The 15,789-nt window shown below is 43.7% G+C and overlaps 1 protein-coding gene across 1 annotated transcript in view; it reads right to left on the reverse strand.

The window, feature by feature from the left end:
• Positions 1 to 5,226: 5,226 nt before the first annotated feature.
• LOC149124577 (uncharacterized) overlaps positions 5,227 to 15,789 on the reverse strand; it is a 133,982-nt gene continuing 123,419 nt past the window's right edge. Inside the window, exon 4 of the mRNA XM_089303300.1 lies at positions 5,227 to 5,287. The gene's annotated coding sequence lies outside the window, so the exon portion shown is untranslated. The remainder of the gene's footprint in view (positions 5,288 to 15,789) is intronic.

Consider the following 15,789-nt stretch of genomic DNA (forward strand, 5'->3'; position numbering starts at 1 on the left):
AAGGAGCACGGGGAAATGATGACATGAGACTCCATTGACTGTGAAGGGGTGAAATCACTCACTCGTGAGTAGAGAAAAGTTTTATAGTCTACTCATGAGTAGAGAAAAGTTTGAGTACAGGACATGAATTTCAGGGAGATCTTAGAGGTTGGGAGGATTCTGAAACTGGGAGCTAAGAGAGAGAAGTGAGCAAATTGTGTGTGAGAAGCAAAGCAGGCAAATCTGGCTGAGCAAATGACTTAACAGAGTGAATAAAATAGGCTGGACTTCCCCCAGGAGGCAGTGAGGCCAGGCTGAGCCGAGTTGGGCCGGAGATTAACACAAACTCCATGCAACATGTGGCCTGCAGTGGAGGCACTGCTGCTTACGGCAATGACCCTGAAAGGAAGGCCCAGCAAATGGTCAAAGAAATTTTTTGAAGAAATATATTCATTTGGGAGGTTGAGTTACAGAGAGAGGGAGAGACAGAGATCTTCCATCTGCTGGTTCACTCCCCAGATGGCCCTAACAGCTGGGGCTGGGTTAGGTGAAGCCAGGAGCCAGGAGCTTCTTCCAGGTCTCCCATGTGGGTGCAGGGGTCAAGCACTTGGGCCATCTTCCACTGCTTTCCCAGGCCATTAGCAGGGAGCTAGATTGGAAGTGGAGCAGCCAGGACTCGAACCGGCACCCATATAGGATGCTGGTGTCCCAGGCTGCAGCTTAACCCACTACACCACAGTGCCAGCCCCAGGGTGAAGGTGCTTTCAAGACTGGGTTTCTGCCTTCCGGCAGAGCTCTTCTAGATCCACATCCCTCTTCCCACTTCATTCCCCGCATCACCCAAACAACAAGGAGTGCATAAGCATACCTGTGCTCACATGCCTCCCCACCAGCCCAGCCTCTGTCTCCTGTGGAACCCTCCCACACCACGGCCATCAGCCTCTCCTTTCCACTCCTTGCAGCCTCCATCCAGACCCCATCTTCACTCTTGGGCATCCTTCCACTGCCCCCCACTCACTGAATTGCTTTGTTTCCTCTATGAAACGTATAGTTAGCAAGACCTCTATCAGAGCAAGGATGTTTGCATGAGTCCTTCCCACCTACATCATAATACACTCGGCATTTTTCCCAGAGTGATTCCTGGCATGTGCCAGGATCCAGGAATCCATGGCTGAAGGAGTGCACAAACAATAAACACACTGAATGGTCAAACTAAAGAAAATAAACAAAAGAAAAAGGAAGTATCCAGAAAAGGATAGTAATCAAAAAAGGCAAAGGAAAATAAAGATACCAATCACAGAAACTTGAGAGCAACAGATGGACACTGCCCAGCTTCTGAGACCACCTCCATTCTCATCACTTTTCTATTAACAGCTCACGTAACATGAATTCATGAATTAAATTGAAACAAGGAAGGAACCCTCCAAGAGAGCTAAAGAACCTAGAGAAAACAAGCAGGAAGGTTTATATTTTAAATTATTCATCCGCAAAAATTTCCTGAAAAAAAAAACTGATAGATTTTGATTCAAAGTATAATTTGCTTAATTAAAATACTTTCCATAACATCATAAATACACTTTAATTTCAGAGATCTAAAAAAAGCTATCGTGTTAATATAAAAATCATTTCCTGCTTTTTAATAGCAGAGTTTAGCAGCAAATATATACAAATATATAATCATCAATTCCATGAAAGCCTGATATCTGAGCTTTCAGAAGCCTAAGATTACTGAAATCGCAAACTGGAAGTGGAGAGAGGACCCAGGAACAACAGCTAGTTTTTAGCACTTAAGACACTTCAGATCTATTTTCTAATACTAGACACGTCTCAGGTGCACCTAAAGTAACTGAGTTATTAAAAGAAGATTCACTGCCATGTTGTAACCCAAGAAGGGCACGGTGCAGAGTCCCCGGCCAGCTGTCTCACACAGGTGAATTACTGGAATGCAACTGCTCACCGGGCTCTACCTGCAGGTGACCGGGCTGTCCCACTGTCACTGCGATATGATCAGTGTCACCAAAGCAAGTCAACTGTCTTAATTGTACTGAAGCCCTACAGATATTCTCACAAACCAAATAAGGAGACCACGGATGGCGAGTTATAGAAAAGGCCTCGACTCAAGGGGACTGAGCTCTTGAATAAAACGGAAAAGAAACCTAAGACGGGAAGGCGCCAGGATGAAGTTAGACACGCATGCACGGCGCGTGGGGGAGCTGTGCCTGCACACATCACACACGCCATAAATATTTGCCAGTTGATTTACCAATTTCCTTAGGCCTAATGTCGGTGTGAAAAAATGCTAAGGTAGATCTTTATTTTCATGTTCAACTGCCTGTTGTCATCTCACAAATCCAGCGCTAAATCGGTAAGATCTATTATCTCATGACTAAGGGATGGCCTGCAGCACCACCCTCCCCTGCCTCTGCCCCCGCAGGAAAGCTCCTGAAGCGGGAGGGGCTGTGGGAGAGCCTGAGCCTGAGTCCATGTCTATACCTTGGCCTGCCTAGGTAGAGCAGCTCCACATGCTACTAAACCACAGGGCTAAATGCAGCCACAGGGCTCCTCAATCAGCCTCATTCACAGGAAGAAATTTTCCCTGGCTTTTGTGTCCTCCCAGCAGGAAGTTTCCTTTTAGTTTTGAAAAGGTAGTCCTGGGGCTTGCATTGTGCATAGTGGGTAAAGCCACCGCCTGCAGTGCCAGCCTCCCATATGGGTGCCAGCTCAGGACCCAGCTGCTCCACTTCCCATCCAGCTCTCTGCCATGGCCTGGGAAAGCAGTAGAAGGTGGCTCAAGTCCTTGGGCCCCTGCACCCATGTGGGAGACACAGAAGAAACTCCTGGCTTCTGGCTTTGGATTGGTGCAGCTCTGGCCATTGCGACCAATTGAGGAGTGAACCAGCAGGAGGAAGACCTCTCTCTGTCTCTGCCTCTCCTCTCTCTGTGTAACTCTGGCTTTCAAATAAATAAATAAATCTAAGAAAAGGTAATCCTTTCCTAGAAGTAACAGCAGACAGGTCCAGAAAGCACTAACCCACCAAGACAGAAGGATTCCCCCAAACAAACATCTCTAAAGAATAGTTATTTGGGTGCTACCTGAAAACCAGTGTCCTAATACTATGTCAACACCCAAGCCTGAACACTCCAAAGGTAACGGCCGCTCATGAGGAGCGAGGGAAACAGAGCGAAGGGAGAAGAAGCCACCAGGGCAGATCTGTTTCAGGGTAGCATTTGCACATTAAAGCTAGGAAACAGAACGTTAAATTTAATAAGTGCAAAGTGATGCAGCTGGAAAAAAAGAACAGCCCAGCTAAGTATGATTTAAATGGTATTGAATTAGCCGGAAAGATATCTTGATGTGCTGATGGAGACAGCATGTAAATTAGCAGTTCAACCAGTGAGGCCAGCAGAGAAGGCAGGACCGGCTCACACAGGGGGCACATTTTGTGAAAACCTCACTTGCTATTACTTGCACAGAAAGAAAGCTCACCCCATTTAAGTGAGCTGTTGTTTAACTTGGGACTATGCTGGAAGAAAGAGTTCACCAACGACAGGCTCAGCATAATACCTGCCCACTGCTGGTCACCGCACTTTGCTTCAGCAAGTTAAATCTGACCATGGCCATTATGGCATTTGCCATTCACTCATTCAACAAATATTAAGCAGCAGGTTCTGTGCTATAGATTTTATGAGGCACTGCGAGGAATAAAGTCCCCTTTTGCTTAGTGATATGAGTAGAATTGTGTACCCTGAGAAGGTGTTGAAGTCCTCTCCTCCATACATGTGAATGAGACTATTTGGAAATAGAGTGCTTATGGATGACCAAGTCATGATGAGGCTACTAGGGTGGGCCCTAAGCTGATTAGTGTGCCCATAAAATGGTGGATCTGAACCCAGTCAATCATAGAGGCAAGACACATAAAGACAGAGGGGCAGCCACTGAGGCACAATTTGCTAAGCTGCCACTTGGGAGGCCCACGTCCCATATCTGAGTGCCTGGGTTCAAATCCCACCTGCGCCTCTGATCCAGCTTCCTACTAACATGCATGTGCCCTTAGGGGCAGCAGATGATAATATAATGGCTCAAGTACTTTAGCTGCCCAAGTAGGATCCATAGAGTTTCTGGCTCCTGGTTTCAGCCTGGCCCATCCCTGGCTGTTGCAGACATTTGGGGAGTGAAACAGAGGGTGAAAGAACTCTCTCTCTCTCTGTTGTTTCTCCTCCCTCTTTCATTCTGCCTTTCAAATATAAATGAATTAATGAATAACTTGCAAATAAAAATAAAGGCACAGCCAAGTGATGCCTAAGGAACCAGAAGGAAGGGGGAAGACTTGGAACAGGTTCTTCCTTATAAATCTTACAAGAAACAACCAACCCTGCTGACACCTCAGTTTTGGACTTCTGGCCTGCAAAACTATGAGATGATAAAGTTCTGTTCTTTAAACCAGCCAGTTTCTAGTATTTTGTTAAGGCAGTTGGAGGAAATGGATCCAGACTGGGTAACAACAGAAGCAAGCCCAGTAGCAGAAGAGCCATGGTCAAAGATCTCCTGGCATGGGTCACCCAGGAGATGCTCCAGCTGTGCTGATGGGGCCGTGGCTAAGGACCATGTGACAGATCACCACCATCGACATCAGTGCCATAAGGACCCTCCAAGAAAAAAATGGTTTACACCCTAATGAAAAGCTGATCCAATGGGGAATGCGTAATCCTCCAAGAGGATGATTAGAAAGAAAATAAAAAAAACAACAGAAGCAATAGAGGTTAATGGAAAATTAATCTTGGTGACCCATTTGGGGAAATCAAAATTGTGGGACATTTATTTATCTTAAAAGAAAATATAAAGGAAATGTAGGACAACTTCAGATAAGGGGACACAGGTAAGACTAATGAAAGGTCTTCAGTGTTTGTTTACTTACAGAAGTGTTGAAGTGATAAAATCCTTCTGAGCTAGTAACAAAGATGAAAACCAGTAATACCTCTACATTAGTTCTGTAGAGGCTAGACCAGGCTTGCAGGGCCAGGCCTGTCTCCTTATTGCTCAGAGAGGCTCTCGCCCAGGCACTTCACAGATGCCCCTCAAAGACATGACAGTTCAATGAGGTCTGTGATCACGGGCCCGTGAAACCCAGACATAACTAAGACACACATAAGAGGATGGCAGAATTAAACTCAGTCATGGCCCATGCGATAACAAATGACCTGCCATTAGTCCTGCTTGTCACTTATGCTGCACACACCATCTCTTTACCTGAGCGTGATATTCGTTCTCTCTCTCTCTTTCTCTCTCCTCACACTGGCTGCAAAACACCTGCAAAATAAAGGCCATCTTGTTAGAAAAAAACTTCAAATATCACCTTCAGAGAGCAGACGGAACATTTGTAAGCAGATGCAGGTTTCGCTTGCAAAACTCAGCTGAACAGTGCCCTTTACATTTCTGGCCATTGCAACTGGATGCCCCTGGAGAAGGTCTTTGCACAGCGCTAACCTGCTAACAATCGATAAATGCGAAGGTCTCATCATAAACACAGCCTTTGAGCTGCCAATCTTCCAAAGAGTATTTCTGCTTTAAAAGTAGTCCTTGCTGCTAATGAAGCCATACCCGGGCCAACGCCAGGGCCAGGGCCTTCCAAACCTGAGAATAGCTAAACAAGTAAAGCTGGGTGTCAGCAAAGGGCAGGACAACACACAGGCTCATTCTAAAGCAGTTTGGGGAGCTGATCAGTACCAGATGCAGTGTTTTTAAGGGCAAGAAACTCTTGTAACTTTCTAACTGGAAATAAGAACACCAGTTTTCTTTAAGAAAATCTTAAAAAAAAAACTCTATACCTCAGCCTCTCTGTAGTAAGTAAGTACAAATAAGATGTATTTACTTATTTGAAAGAGTTTTATCTATTTGAAAAAGTTACATGGAAAGAGAAGGAGAGGCAGAAAGAGAGAGATCTTCCATCTGCTGGTTCACTCCCCAGTTGGCCTCAACAGCCAGAGCTGAGTCGATCTGAAGCCAGGAGCCAGGGGCTTCTATTGGGTTTCCCATGTGGGTGCATGAGCCCAATGACTTGGGCCATCTTCTGCTGCTTTCTCAGGCCATAGCAGAGAGCTGGATGGGAAGTACAGCAGCTGGGACCCACACCGGCACCCCTATGGGATGCACGCACTGCAGGCAGAGGCTTTACACGCTATGCCACAGCACCGGCCCCAGTATATAAATCTTTAAAAAAGAAAGAAAGAAAGAAAATCTGTTGTGCAAACTATGAAATGCAACTACACATTTTTGTAGAATAAACCCCAGCTTTATTTTCTAGAAAGTATTTTAAGTGTTGTTCACTCAGAGTGTGGTCCATGGGTAGCAACACCAGCCTCACAAGGTAACTTGAAGAGAAGCTCAGAACCCATCAGACACCAGCAATATAATTTGGATTTTAACAAGCTCCTCAGATGAGTCCTATATACATTGAAATCTGAGGACTGCCTTATGCATCAGGCCTGTGGTTACCAGTGTTACACAAAATAGGTTGTCTGAAACCTCAAGATCAGCCTCTGGTATCTAGAAGTTAACAGAATCACAGTTCCTCTATTATGTAAGCTGCAGAAATGCTGAAATGCTCAGGATCTGAAGGGTTTTAGACCTTAGAGATTTTAGGATTTTGAAACATCTGCATAGACTTAACTGCCTGAGCATCCCTACCCAAAAACCTGAAATCCAAAAGTTTGCCAGTGTCCTGTTGGTGTTCAAAAACTTTCTATTTTAGACTTCCACATTTGGGATGCTTAACCTGTGGTTGCATGAGTATAGGACATATTATCCTACTAGACTCTACAAAAATCCCTACTGGTATTTAGTCCTTCTCCTTGCTGGCACACTTAAGAGTAATTGTTAACTGGTATCTAAAAACATAACCCAATCTAGAATTTATTTTACACTCTTTATAGACCAGCATTATAGACTTTGATCCATTTCCTCAAATGGTGCTCAATCATAACCAACTTTGTACAGACAGCTCAAAGTACAAGGACAAAAACCATGGCATGGCATGGTAGCTGCAATGGAGAAGGATCAGCATAGGAAGCCAAGGTTGCAGAGTGCCCTGGTGGACACTTAGAAGCCCCTGACTCAGATCTGCAATATCGGGAAGCATCCTGAACTGAGTACTCTAAAAAAGATAAGGAAAGATCTTTCAAGAAGATTACCAACAGGTGCAGCAAGTATGGTGCTGGGTTAGGACAAGGAACCAGGCCAGCAATACAAGAGTCAACCACCTTACTTGGGAAAAAATACTAAATCGAGATTCTGTAGTGTTTCTCCGGCTACTCTGACTGTGTGGATGCATGAGCTGTAAATGTGGCAGCCCTTAGGAACGTTTTCTTCCTTTTCAACCTTCCTAGCTATACATAAGGAGGAATGGCAAACATCAAACGCGAGGAGCCCTGACTCAGAAGTCGGCTGCACACTGCAAGGGGCCAGGGATAACAGAGCTGTGCCTTCACGTTTGCTATTTGATCACACCGAGTGTCAATGAAACTGCAACCAGCAATACAGGGACCATAAAGAGAATCGCATTAAAGTTAATACAAAGTCAGGAAAATGTCTTGGGCAAGAGACACTGGCTATTTGGGGGATGCACCACTGGGAGCAATTGAAGGCTCTCAGTGTGACCAAAGCAGGCATTCCCTCCCCAGGACCATCTCATCTTCCTGCATTTAAATAGTTCTTATCCAGTCTCCTTCCCTCTCACCTGTTTTTGGATTTATTGGACTCATTTCCTTCTCGCGTACTACCTCCAAGTGCTCTCCTGTATCTCGTCACCTCTCCTCATTCCCCTTTGGCTCTGCCTGCTTTTTCCCATGCTCCTTTTTGTGAGAGCATATAAGGCAGGACACACAAGCACCACCATGCCCTTTTTCCTTGGTCTCCTTTCCCTTCTCTTCACTAACAACCCCTCATTTTTATTCCCCTCTCCTATGCACTCTTTCCTTTCCCAGCCTTGAATCTCTGTTATCAGTAAGCAGCCAGTCCTCCTGAGCACAGAGCTTAGCATGGTAGGAAAATTGCTGGATTTTTCTACTATCCCCTTGTAATACCTAGAAGTTCTCAGATCCTTCTAACCTGCTTCCAGAGCTGCAGTTGAGAGCAGGGGCAGAGAAACAGTTTTTAAAAAGTGTAGTCTCCTAGCCCAGCATTTCAAAACAATGTAGAACAATTCTGGAATATTCCAATATTCAGCTGCTGTGCTGAAAGGCTCTAAGGATGTAAAATATACCAGGCAAAGAGCTGTACTCCACGCTGGGTTTTCCCTAAGTACATTTTCCAGCCCACCATGAAACCAACCCTTTTGTTTGTCTTCCCTGCTTTGTGTGGCTCCCCTGAGCCTCCCCTGGGATGACTGAAACAGGCTGCACTACCAGGACAAGCCAGATGAGCGTCAGAGCAGGAGGTCACAGGGTGCTCCTTGACACAGACACGAGGCAGCCCACAAAAAGCCTCATCTAAAGCCCCATCAGGAAGCCTCACAAGCTATAGCTCAATAAATACAGGAAGATTATTGTAACACAGGAAATGTCTGGTGCCACTTCCCACATGAAATACACTTATGGAGAACTCTACTGTGTAGGCTGGGATATGCCAATCTCACACATAGTCTTTGAATTCGAGAAAAGCAAATTGGTTTTCTTTAGGTATTTCAGTCTCTTTATTTTCAACCTGTGAATTATCAGCAAAACTCAGAAGACACATCTGTTTTGCCTACCTTTTCATCCTAATCACCAGGTATAGTCCAGCTACTGCAATATAGCACTTACATGTGCTCCCATAGCAGCTGATGAGTGAATGAATAAATGAAACAATAACTAACCAACTAATAGAAAGCTTAAAACACAACAAAGTAACACAGTTAGATAATCCTATGAAAATATTATCACACAGTGTATACTTTGAAAATGCCCCCTGGGTTTTTGGCACTGTCACCTAATCATAAGGTCAATGTAGCATCTTGGATACAACTTGCCTCCAAGAACTAGAACAGGAAGAGGGACTGCTTTGGGCAGAGACACTCAGCAGTCAGATGCGAAAAATGACAAAATAGAAAACTCTAAAGAGCAGACAACAGCTCAAAAACTATAGCGTGCCTAAGATAAATTAGTTAATCCCTCCATTTATATTATATTATATTATATTATATTATATTATATTATATTATAGTCCTATAATATTGCATATATACCATGTTATTACAAAAAGTCTCATCACACCATTCTATGTCTTTGAAGGTTACTGGGTTCTACAAGCAAGTGAGGAACTTGTAGCCCACCAAGATTTCCTAGGTGAGTAGGAAGAAAGTTCCAGAATGGATTCACTCAACTGATCAGGTACAAGGGGTCTGGATCCAGGGAAAGAGGGGTCAAGACAAGTTGGGCTGCATCTGAATAGAACCCTAAGAAGCCCTACCTGTATGGATTCACCACTGAATTCAAGGAGCAGGACAGCAAAAACAGGGTCAGCAAATTCCTTCCATTTCAATAAATCAAGAGTTTAGTGAAAGAGCCAGAGATGGAAATTTGTTAAATTTTTCTCTGAATCTCTTAGTTATGTAAAAAGTATACCTCATAATATATGATCAAAGGTGTTCTAGAAATTGGAATTCTCTTTAAGCTCAAAAAATATGAATGGTTCTCTTTAACATTAATGCCATTAATATGATTGGAAGGGGATCATCACTCCTCCAGAAGAGAACTTTAAAAAAAAAAAGCACAGACAATGCCATGGCTGAGAAAGAATTTCTAAGATCAATCCCACTCAAAATAGCTACAAATACCTTGGAATAAACTTAACCAAGGATGTCAAAGATCTCTACGATGAGAATTACAAAAATCTTTTTTTTGGGGGGCGGGGGGAGGCAGAGTTAGTGAGAGAAAGACAGAGGGAAAGGTCTTCCTTTTGCCGTTGGTTCACCCCCCAAGTGGCCGCTATGGCTAGCGCGTTGCTGCCGGAGCACTGCGCCGATCCGAAGCCAGGAATCAGGTGCTTCTCCTGGTCTCCCATGCGGGTGCAGGGCCCAAGGACCTGGGCCATCCTCCACTGCACTCCCGGACCACAGCAGAGAGCTGGACTGGAAGAGTAGCAACCGGGACAGAATCCAGCACCCCAACCGGGACTAGAAGCCGGGTTGTCGGTGCCACAGGCAGCGGATTAGCCTAATGAGCCACGGCGCCGGCCAGGAATTACAAAATCTTAAAGAAATAGAAGAGGATACCAAAAATGGAAAAATTTCCAGGCTCATGGATTGGAAAAATCAATATAATCAAAATGTCCATTCTCCCAAAAGCAATTTATAGATTCAATGTGATACCAATCAAAATACCAAAGACATTCTTCTCAGATCTGGAAAAAATGATGCTGAAATTCATATGGAGGCACAAGAGACCTCGAATAGCTAAAGCAATCTTGTACAACAAAAACAAAGCTGGAGGCATCACAAAACCAGATTTCAAGACATACTATAGGGCAGTTATAATCAAAACAGCATGGTACTGGTACAGAAACAGATGGATAGACCGATGGAACAGAATAGAAACACTGGAAATCAATCCAAATATCTATAGCCAACTTATATTTGATCAAGGATCAAAAACCAATTCTTGAAGCAAGGACAGTCTATTCAACTAATGGTGCTGGGAAACCTGGATTTCTACATGCAGAAGCATGAAACAAGACCCCTACCTTACACCTTACACAAAAATCCACTCAACATGGATTAAAGAGCTAAATCTACGACCCAACACCATCAATTTTTAGAGAACATTGGAGAAACCCCGCAAGATATAGGCACAGGCAAAGACTTCTTGGAAAAGACCCCAGAGGCATAGGCAGTCAAAGCCAAAATTAACAATTGGGATTACTTCAAACTGAGAAGTTTCTGTACTTCAAAAGAAATAGACAGGAAAGTGAAGAGGCAACCAACAGAATTGGGAAAAAATTCGCAAATTATGCAACCGGTAAAGGTTTAATAACCAGAATCTACAAAAAGATCAAGAAACTCCACAACAACAAAACAAACAACCCACTTAAGAGATAGGCCAAGGACCTCAACAGATATTTTTTATAAAAGAAAATCCAAATGGTCAAGAGACACATGAAAAAATGTTCAGGAGCATTAGCAATCAGGGAAATACAAACCAAACCACAATGAGGTTTCATTTAAACCTGGTTAGAATGGCTCACATACAGAAATCTACGAATAACAGATGCTGGCAAGGATGTGGGGGACAAGGGACACCAACCCACTGTTGTTGGGAATGCAAACTGGTAAAGCCACTATGGAAGTCAGTCTGGAGATTCCTCAGAAACCTGAATATAGCCCTACCACATGACGCAGTCATCCCACTCCTTGGAATTTACCCAAAGGAAAATAAATTGGCAAATAAAAGAGCTATCTGCACCTCAATGTTTATTGCAGCTCAATTCACGATAGCTAGCTAAGACATGGAATCAACCTAAATGCCTATCAACAGAAGACTGGATAAAGAAATTATGGGATATGTATTCTATAGAATACAATACAGCAGTAAAAAAAATGAAATCCAGTCATTTGCAACAAAATGGAGGAATTTGGAAAACATCATGCTGAGTGAAATAAGCCAGTCCCAAAGGGACAAACATCATATGTTCTCCCTGATCGGTGACAACTAACTGAGCACTTAAAAGGAAACCTGTTGAAGTGAAATGGACACTATGAGAAACAGTGACTTGATCAACCCTTGTCCTGACTGTCAAGGAACAACTTAATACTTTATTCCTTTTAGCATTTTTTTTGTTCTACTTAATATCATTGGTTGAACTCTTTAATTAACACACAATTATTCTTAAGCATTTAAATTAAACTGAAAAGTGACCCCTGTTAAATATAAGAGTGGGAATAAGAGAGGGAGGAGATGTACAGTTCAGCACATGCTCACTTGGACTTACTCCTAATAATAGTAGAGCTTGAAACATGCCAGGGGATTCCAATTCAATCCCATCAAGGTGGCATGTACCAATGTCATCTTATTAGTCAAAGTGATCAGTTTCAGTTCATAATTTATCATAATGATAGGACTAAGAGTCAAAGGGATCACATAAACAAGACTAGTGTCTGCTAATACTGATAGAATTAAAAGGGAGAGGACGTTCCAACATGGGAAGCAGGATACACAGCAGACTCATAGAATGGCAGATGTCCTAAACAGCACTCTGGCCTCAGAATCAGACCTTAAGGCATTCACATCTGGCTAAAAAGCCCATGAGAGTTTCACAGGCATGGAAAGGCAAGACACTCACTGTGGCAAAAAAAATAAAATAAAATAAAATAAAAAATAAAAAATATGATCTAATTGAAAGATCTCTGTGAGTGAGATTCCAGTGGAAAAAAACGGGCCATCAAAGAAGGAGGTACCTTTCTCTGAAGGGAGGAGAGAACTTCCACTTTGATTATGGCCTTGTCTAAATAAGGTCAGAATTTGTGGACTCAAGAGGCTTCCATAGCCTTGGCAGCTCATGACAAGAGCCTTGGGTGATTACTGACGTCATAAATGAGAGTATCAATTGTTAAATCAACAACAGGAGTCACTGTGCACTTACTCCCCATGTAGGATCTCTGTCCTTAATGTGTTGTACTACGTGAATTAACAGTAAAACTGCTACTCAAACAGTACTCTATACTTTGTGTGTCTGTGTGAGTGCAGTCTGTTGAAATCTTTACTTAGTATATACTAAGTTGATCTTCTGTATATAAAGATAATTGAAAATGAATCTTGATGAAGAATGGGATGGGAGAGGGAGTGGGAGATGGGATGGTTGTGGGTGGGAGGAAGGTTATGGGAGGGAAAAAGCCACTATAATCCAAAAGTTATATTTTGGAAATTTTTATTTATTAAATAAAAGTTGAAAAAAAAGATTTCTTTATTTATTTGAAAGAGAGTGAAAGAGAGAGTGGGGGCGGGTGGAGAGATCATCCACTGGTTCATTCTCCAAATGGCTGCAACAGCTGGGGCTGGGCCAGGCAGAAACCAGGAGTCAGAAGCTCCATCTAGGTCTCCCACATGGTTGCAGGTACTAAAATACTTTGGGTCATCTTCCCCTGCTTTTCCAGATGCATTTGTAGGGAACTGGTTTGGAAGTGGAGTATCTGGGACCTGGACCAATGCCCGTATTGGAAGTGAGTTAACCCAACGTACCCCAGTGCTGGCCCCACGAAAGAGAATTCTTTGCAGCCGGTGTTGTGGTGGGTGCAGCAGGTAAGGCCATGGCATGTGATGTGAGCATCCCATATGGGCACCAGTTCAAGTCCCTGATGCTCCACTTCCAATCCAGATCTCTGCTAATGGCCTGGGAAAAGCAGTGAAAGATGCCCTCCCCCAAGTGTTTGAGCCCCTGCCACCCCTGTGGAAGACCTGGACAGAGTTCCTGGCCCAGGCTTGGGAGTGAACCAGTGGATGGAAGATCTCTCTGTCCCTTTCCCTCTGTGACTGTGACTTGGGAAGGGAAGGGAAGGGAAGGGAGGAAGGGGAAGAAGGGGAGGAAGGGGAGGAAGGGAGGGAGAAAGCAAGCTAACTCTTTAGAAACCCACCCAACCTGTCACACAGACAGAGCCTCCTCTGTTAACTTTCAACTCAACTGCTCCCTCACACTTGAACCAGTTTCAATAAATGCCTGGCACTCATCCCTGAAAAGTAGTTAATACTTTGAAGAAAAACTCTGACAGCTTGAGGATGTATGTATTTCAACTGATATTTGATTCATGGTAAAGTATCTAACACCCATCAGTGGAAAAGAAAAAAAAAGTCACTACTGACAAGGTTCAGAACACAGTACCCCAAAATATGGACCCTTGACATTCAGGAAAAGAGCAAAAGTAGAAAGGTCAGTCTTACCTTCCTATATCTTTCTCTCCTACAACAGGTTCATAAAAATTAGGAAAATTTTTTGATCTATCCATGAGGCAGACAATATGCCTTTCACATAAGAGGTGTCTTCCCTAGATGTGAAGAAGGGAAGCCAGAGCCCAGGGACACCAAGAGGAATCAAACAGGCCTCGGCCAACTTCTCCCTGTTCCTTACCAGGAGCTCACACCACACCCACTTCCGCCAACACCCACTTCCTCATCACCCTGCATAAAAATATACCTTCAGTTTTATTTCCTTATGCAGGCTCCCTTGTTATGTAAAACTTATATGAAGTAAATTTGTATGATTTTTCTCTTACTAATCTCTCTTTGTTAGAGGGGCCTCAGTTAGGAACCCAGGATGAAAGAGGAAAACATAGTTTTCCCCCTCTACGCTGTTTTAGAGCAATCCCTAGGTACGACTTACATAACTTACATTACTATGTGCTAACACCATGAGGCCTAAATTTGTTATCACTCAACAAACAGGCTTTTCTAATCATAATTAGAGAAAAGGTGGTAGTGTTTGAAGCTTTCTCCATCTACGTTTCATTCTGAGGTCTCCAACAATAAGCTGTCCTCGTTATATAAAATTACAAGTCCATGTTTTTGGTCTTATCTAAACCTCACTACAAGTCATTTTCAGGAAGAAAACAAGCAATTGTATTTTCCATTTGCATACCCCACCTGCAGTCCCACAGCTAAGCTTTTGCACTGGGACATTGGGAAATGGTGGCTCGGGTGGGGACCATGTCTGTCATCTTCCAAAGGTGATTGGGTGCTGTTCCCCTGTGCAATTCATGCGCCATCGCTTTTCCAGATCAATTCCCTGTGCAGTCTCACCAGCACTTCAGTGTCTCTGGACTTCTTCTATTCTCATCTGAATAAATTATGGCTGATGGGAAGATTAAAAAAAAAATGCTTCCTTGCACCACATTTGAGTGTTACGTATATATCAGGTTCTTTTCTCATGCGATTTCCAAATTAGCACTCAGACCTAACAGATGGCCTCCGACTCAGGTTAGTCTGACTTTGGAGTTTCCAACTTTACAATGGTGCAAAGGCAACACGCATTCAGTAGAAACTGCACCTCAGATTCTGAATTTGGATCTCTGCCCAGGCGTGGGATATGGGGTCTGCTCGCTGGTGATGCTGCGTGTGCAGCAGCAGAAGCTGCCGGTTAGGCTCGCGACCACGAGGGGAAGCAGCCCTACTCTGTGGCATGCTGCCGCGGGACTGTGAGGTTCCCCAGGTCAGGTGTATTAAGTGCGTTTTAAACCTAACGATATTTTCACCTCCGATGAGTTTATCAGGATGTTTCCCCATTGTTAAGTGGAGAAGCATCTTAAATCAAACAATGCTTACCTAAAAAGATCTACAGGACCTAACCAGACTGATGAAGGAGAAATCCTAATCACCACTTTCACCCGATCCCTAAAAGATACAATCCAGGGGCCAACATCGTGGTATAGCAGGTGAAGCCGCCACCTGCAATGCCGGCATCCCATATGGGTCCTGGTTCGAGTATCAACTGCTCCACTTTTTTCTGATTTTGTTTTAAGGTATAGAAAGGTACCATTTTATTACAGAGAGACTCACAAAAATGAAAATAGCATCTTAAAAAGGAAGCTACAGTTCTAAGCTCTGCCTGCAGAATTGTGGAAAGATGGAGAGCAGGCAACAGGAGTTTCTTGGCTCACCTGGGCCAGGGAGAAGGTACGATGAGAACAGAACCAACCTAACATTGGCTAACGTCACCACAGGATCCTGAAAAGGACAGGAAGTCCCTGAGGACCCAGCTCTCCCACCCTCCTAGAATGCTCATTAGGGGGCACCTTTCCATACCTACTGAGCAGACACCTTGGCATTTCAGGATGACGTGGCTACAGAAAACCA

This window comes from Oryctolagus cuniculus, chromosome 9 (genome assembly GCF_051225735.1).
Source record: "Oryctolagus cuniculus isolate XC-2025 breed Fujian yellow rabbit chromosome 9, ASM5122573v1, whole genome shotgun sequence".
Lineage (NCBI taxonomy): Eukaryota > Metazoa > Chordata > Mammalia > Lagomorpha > Leporidae > Oryctolagus > Oryctolagus cuniculus.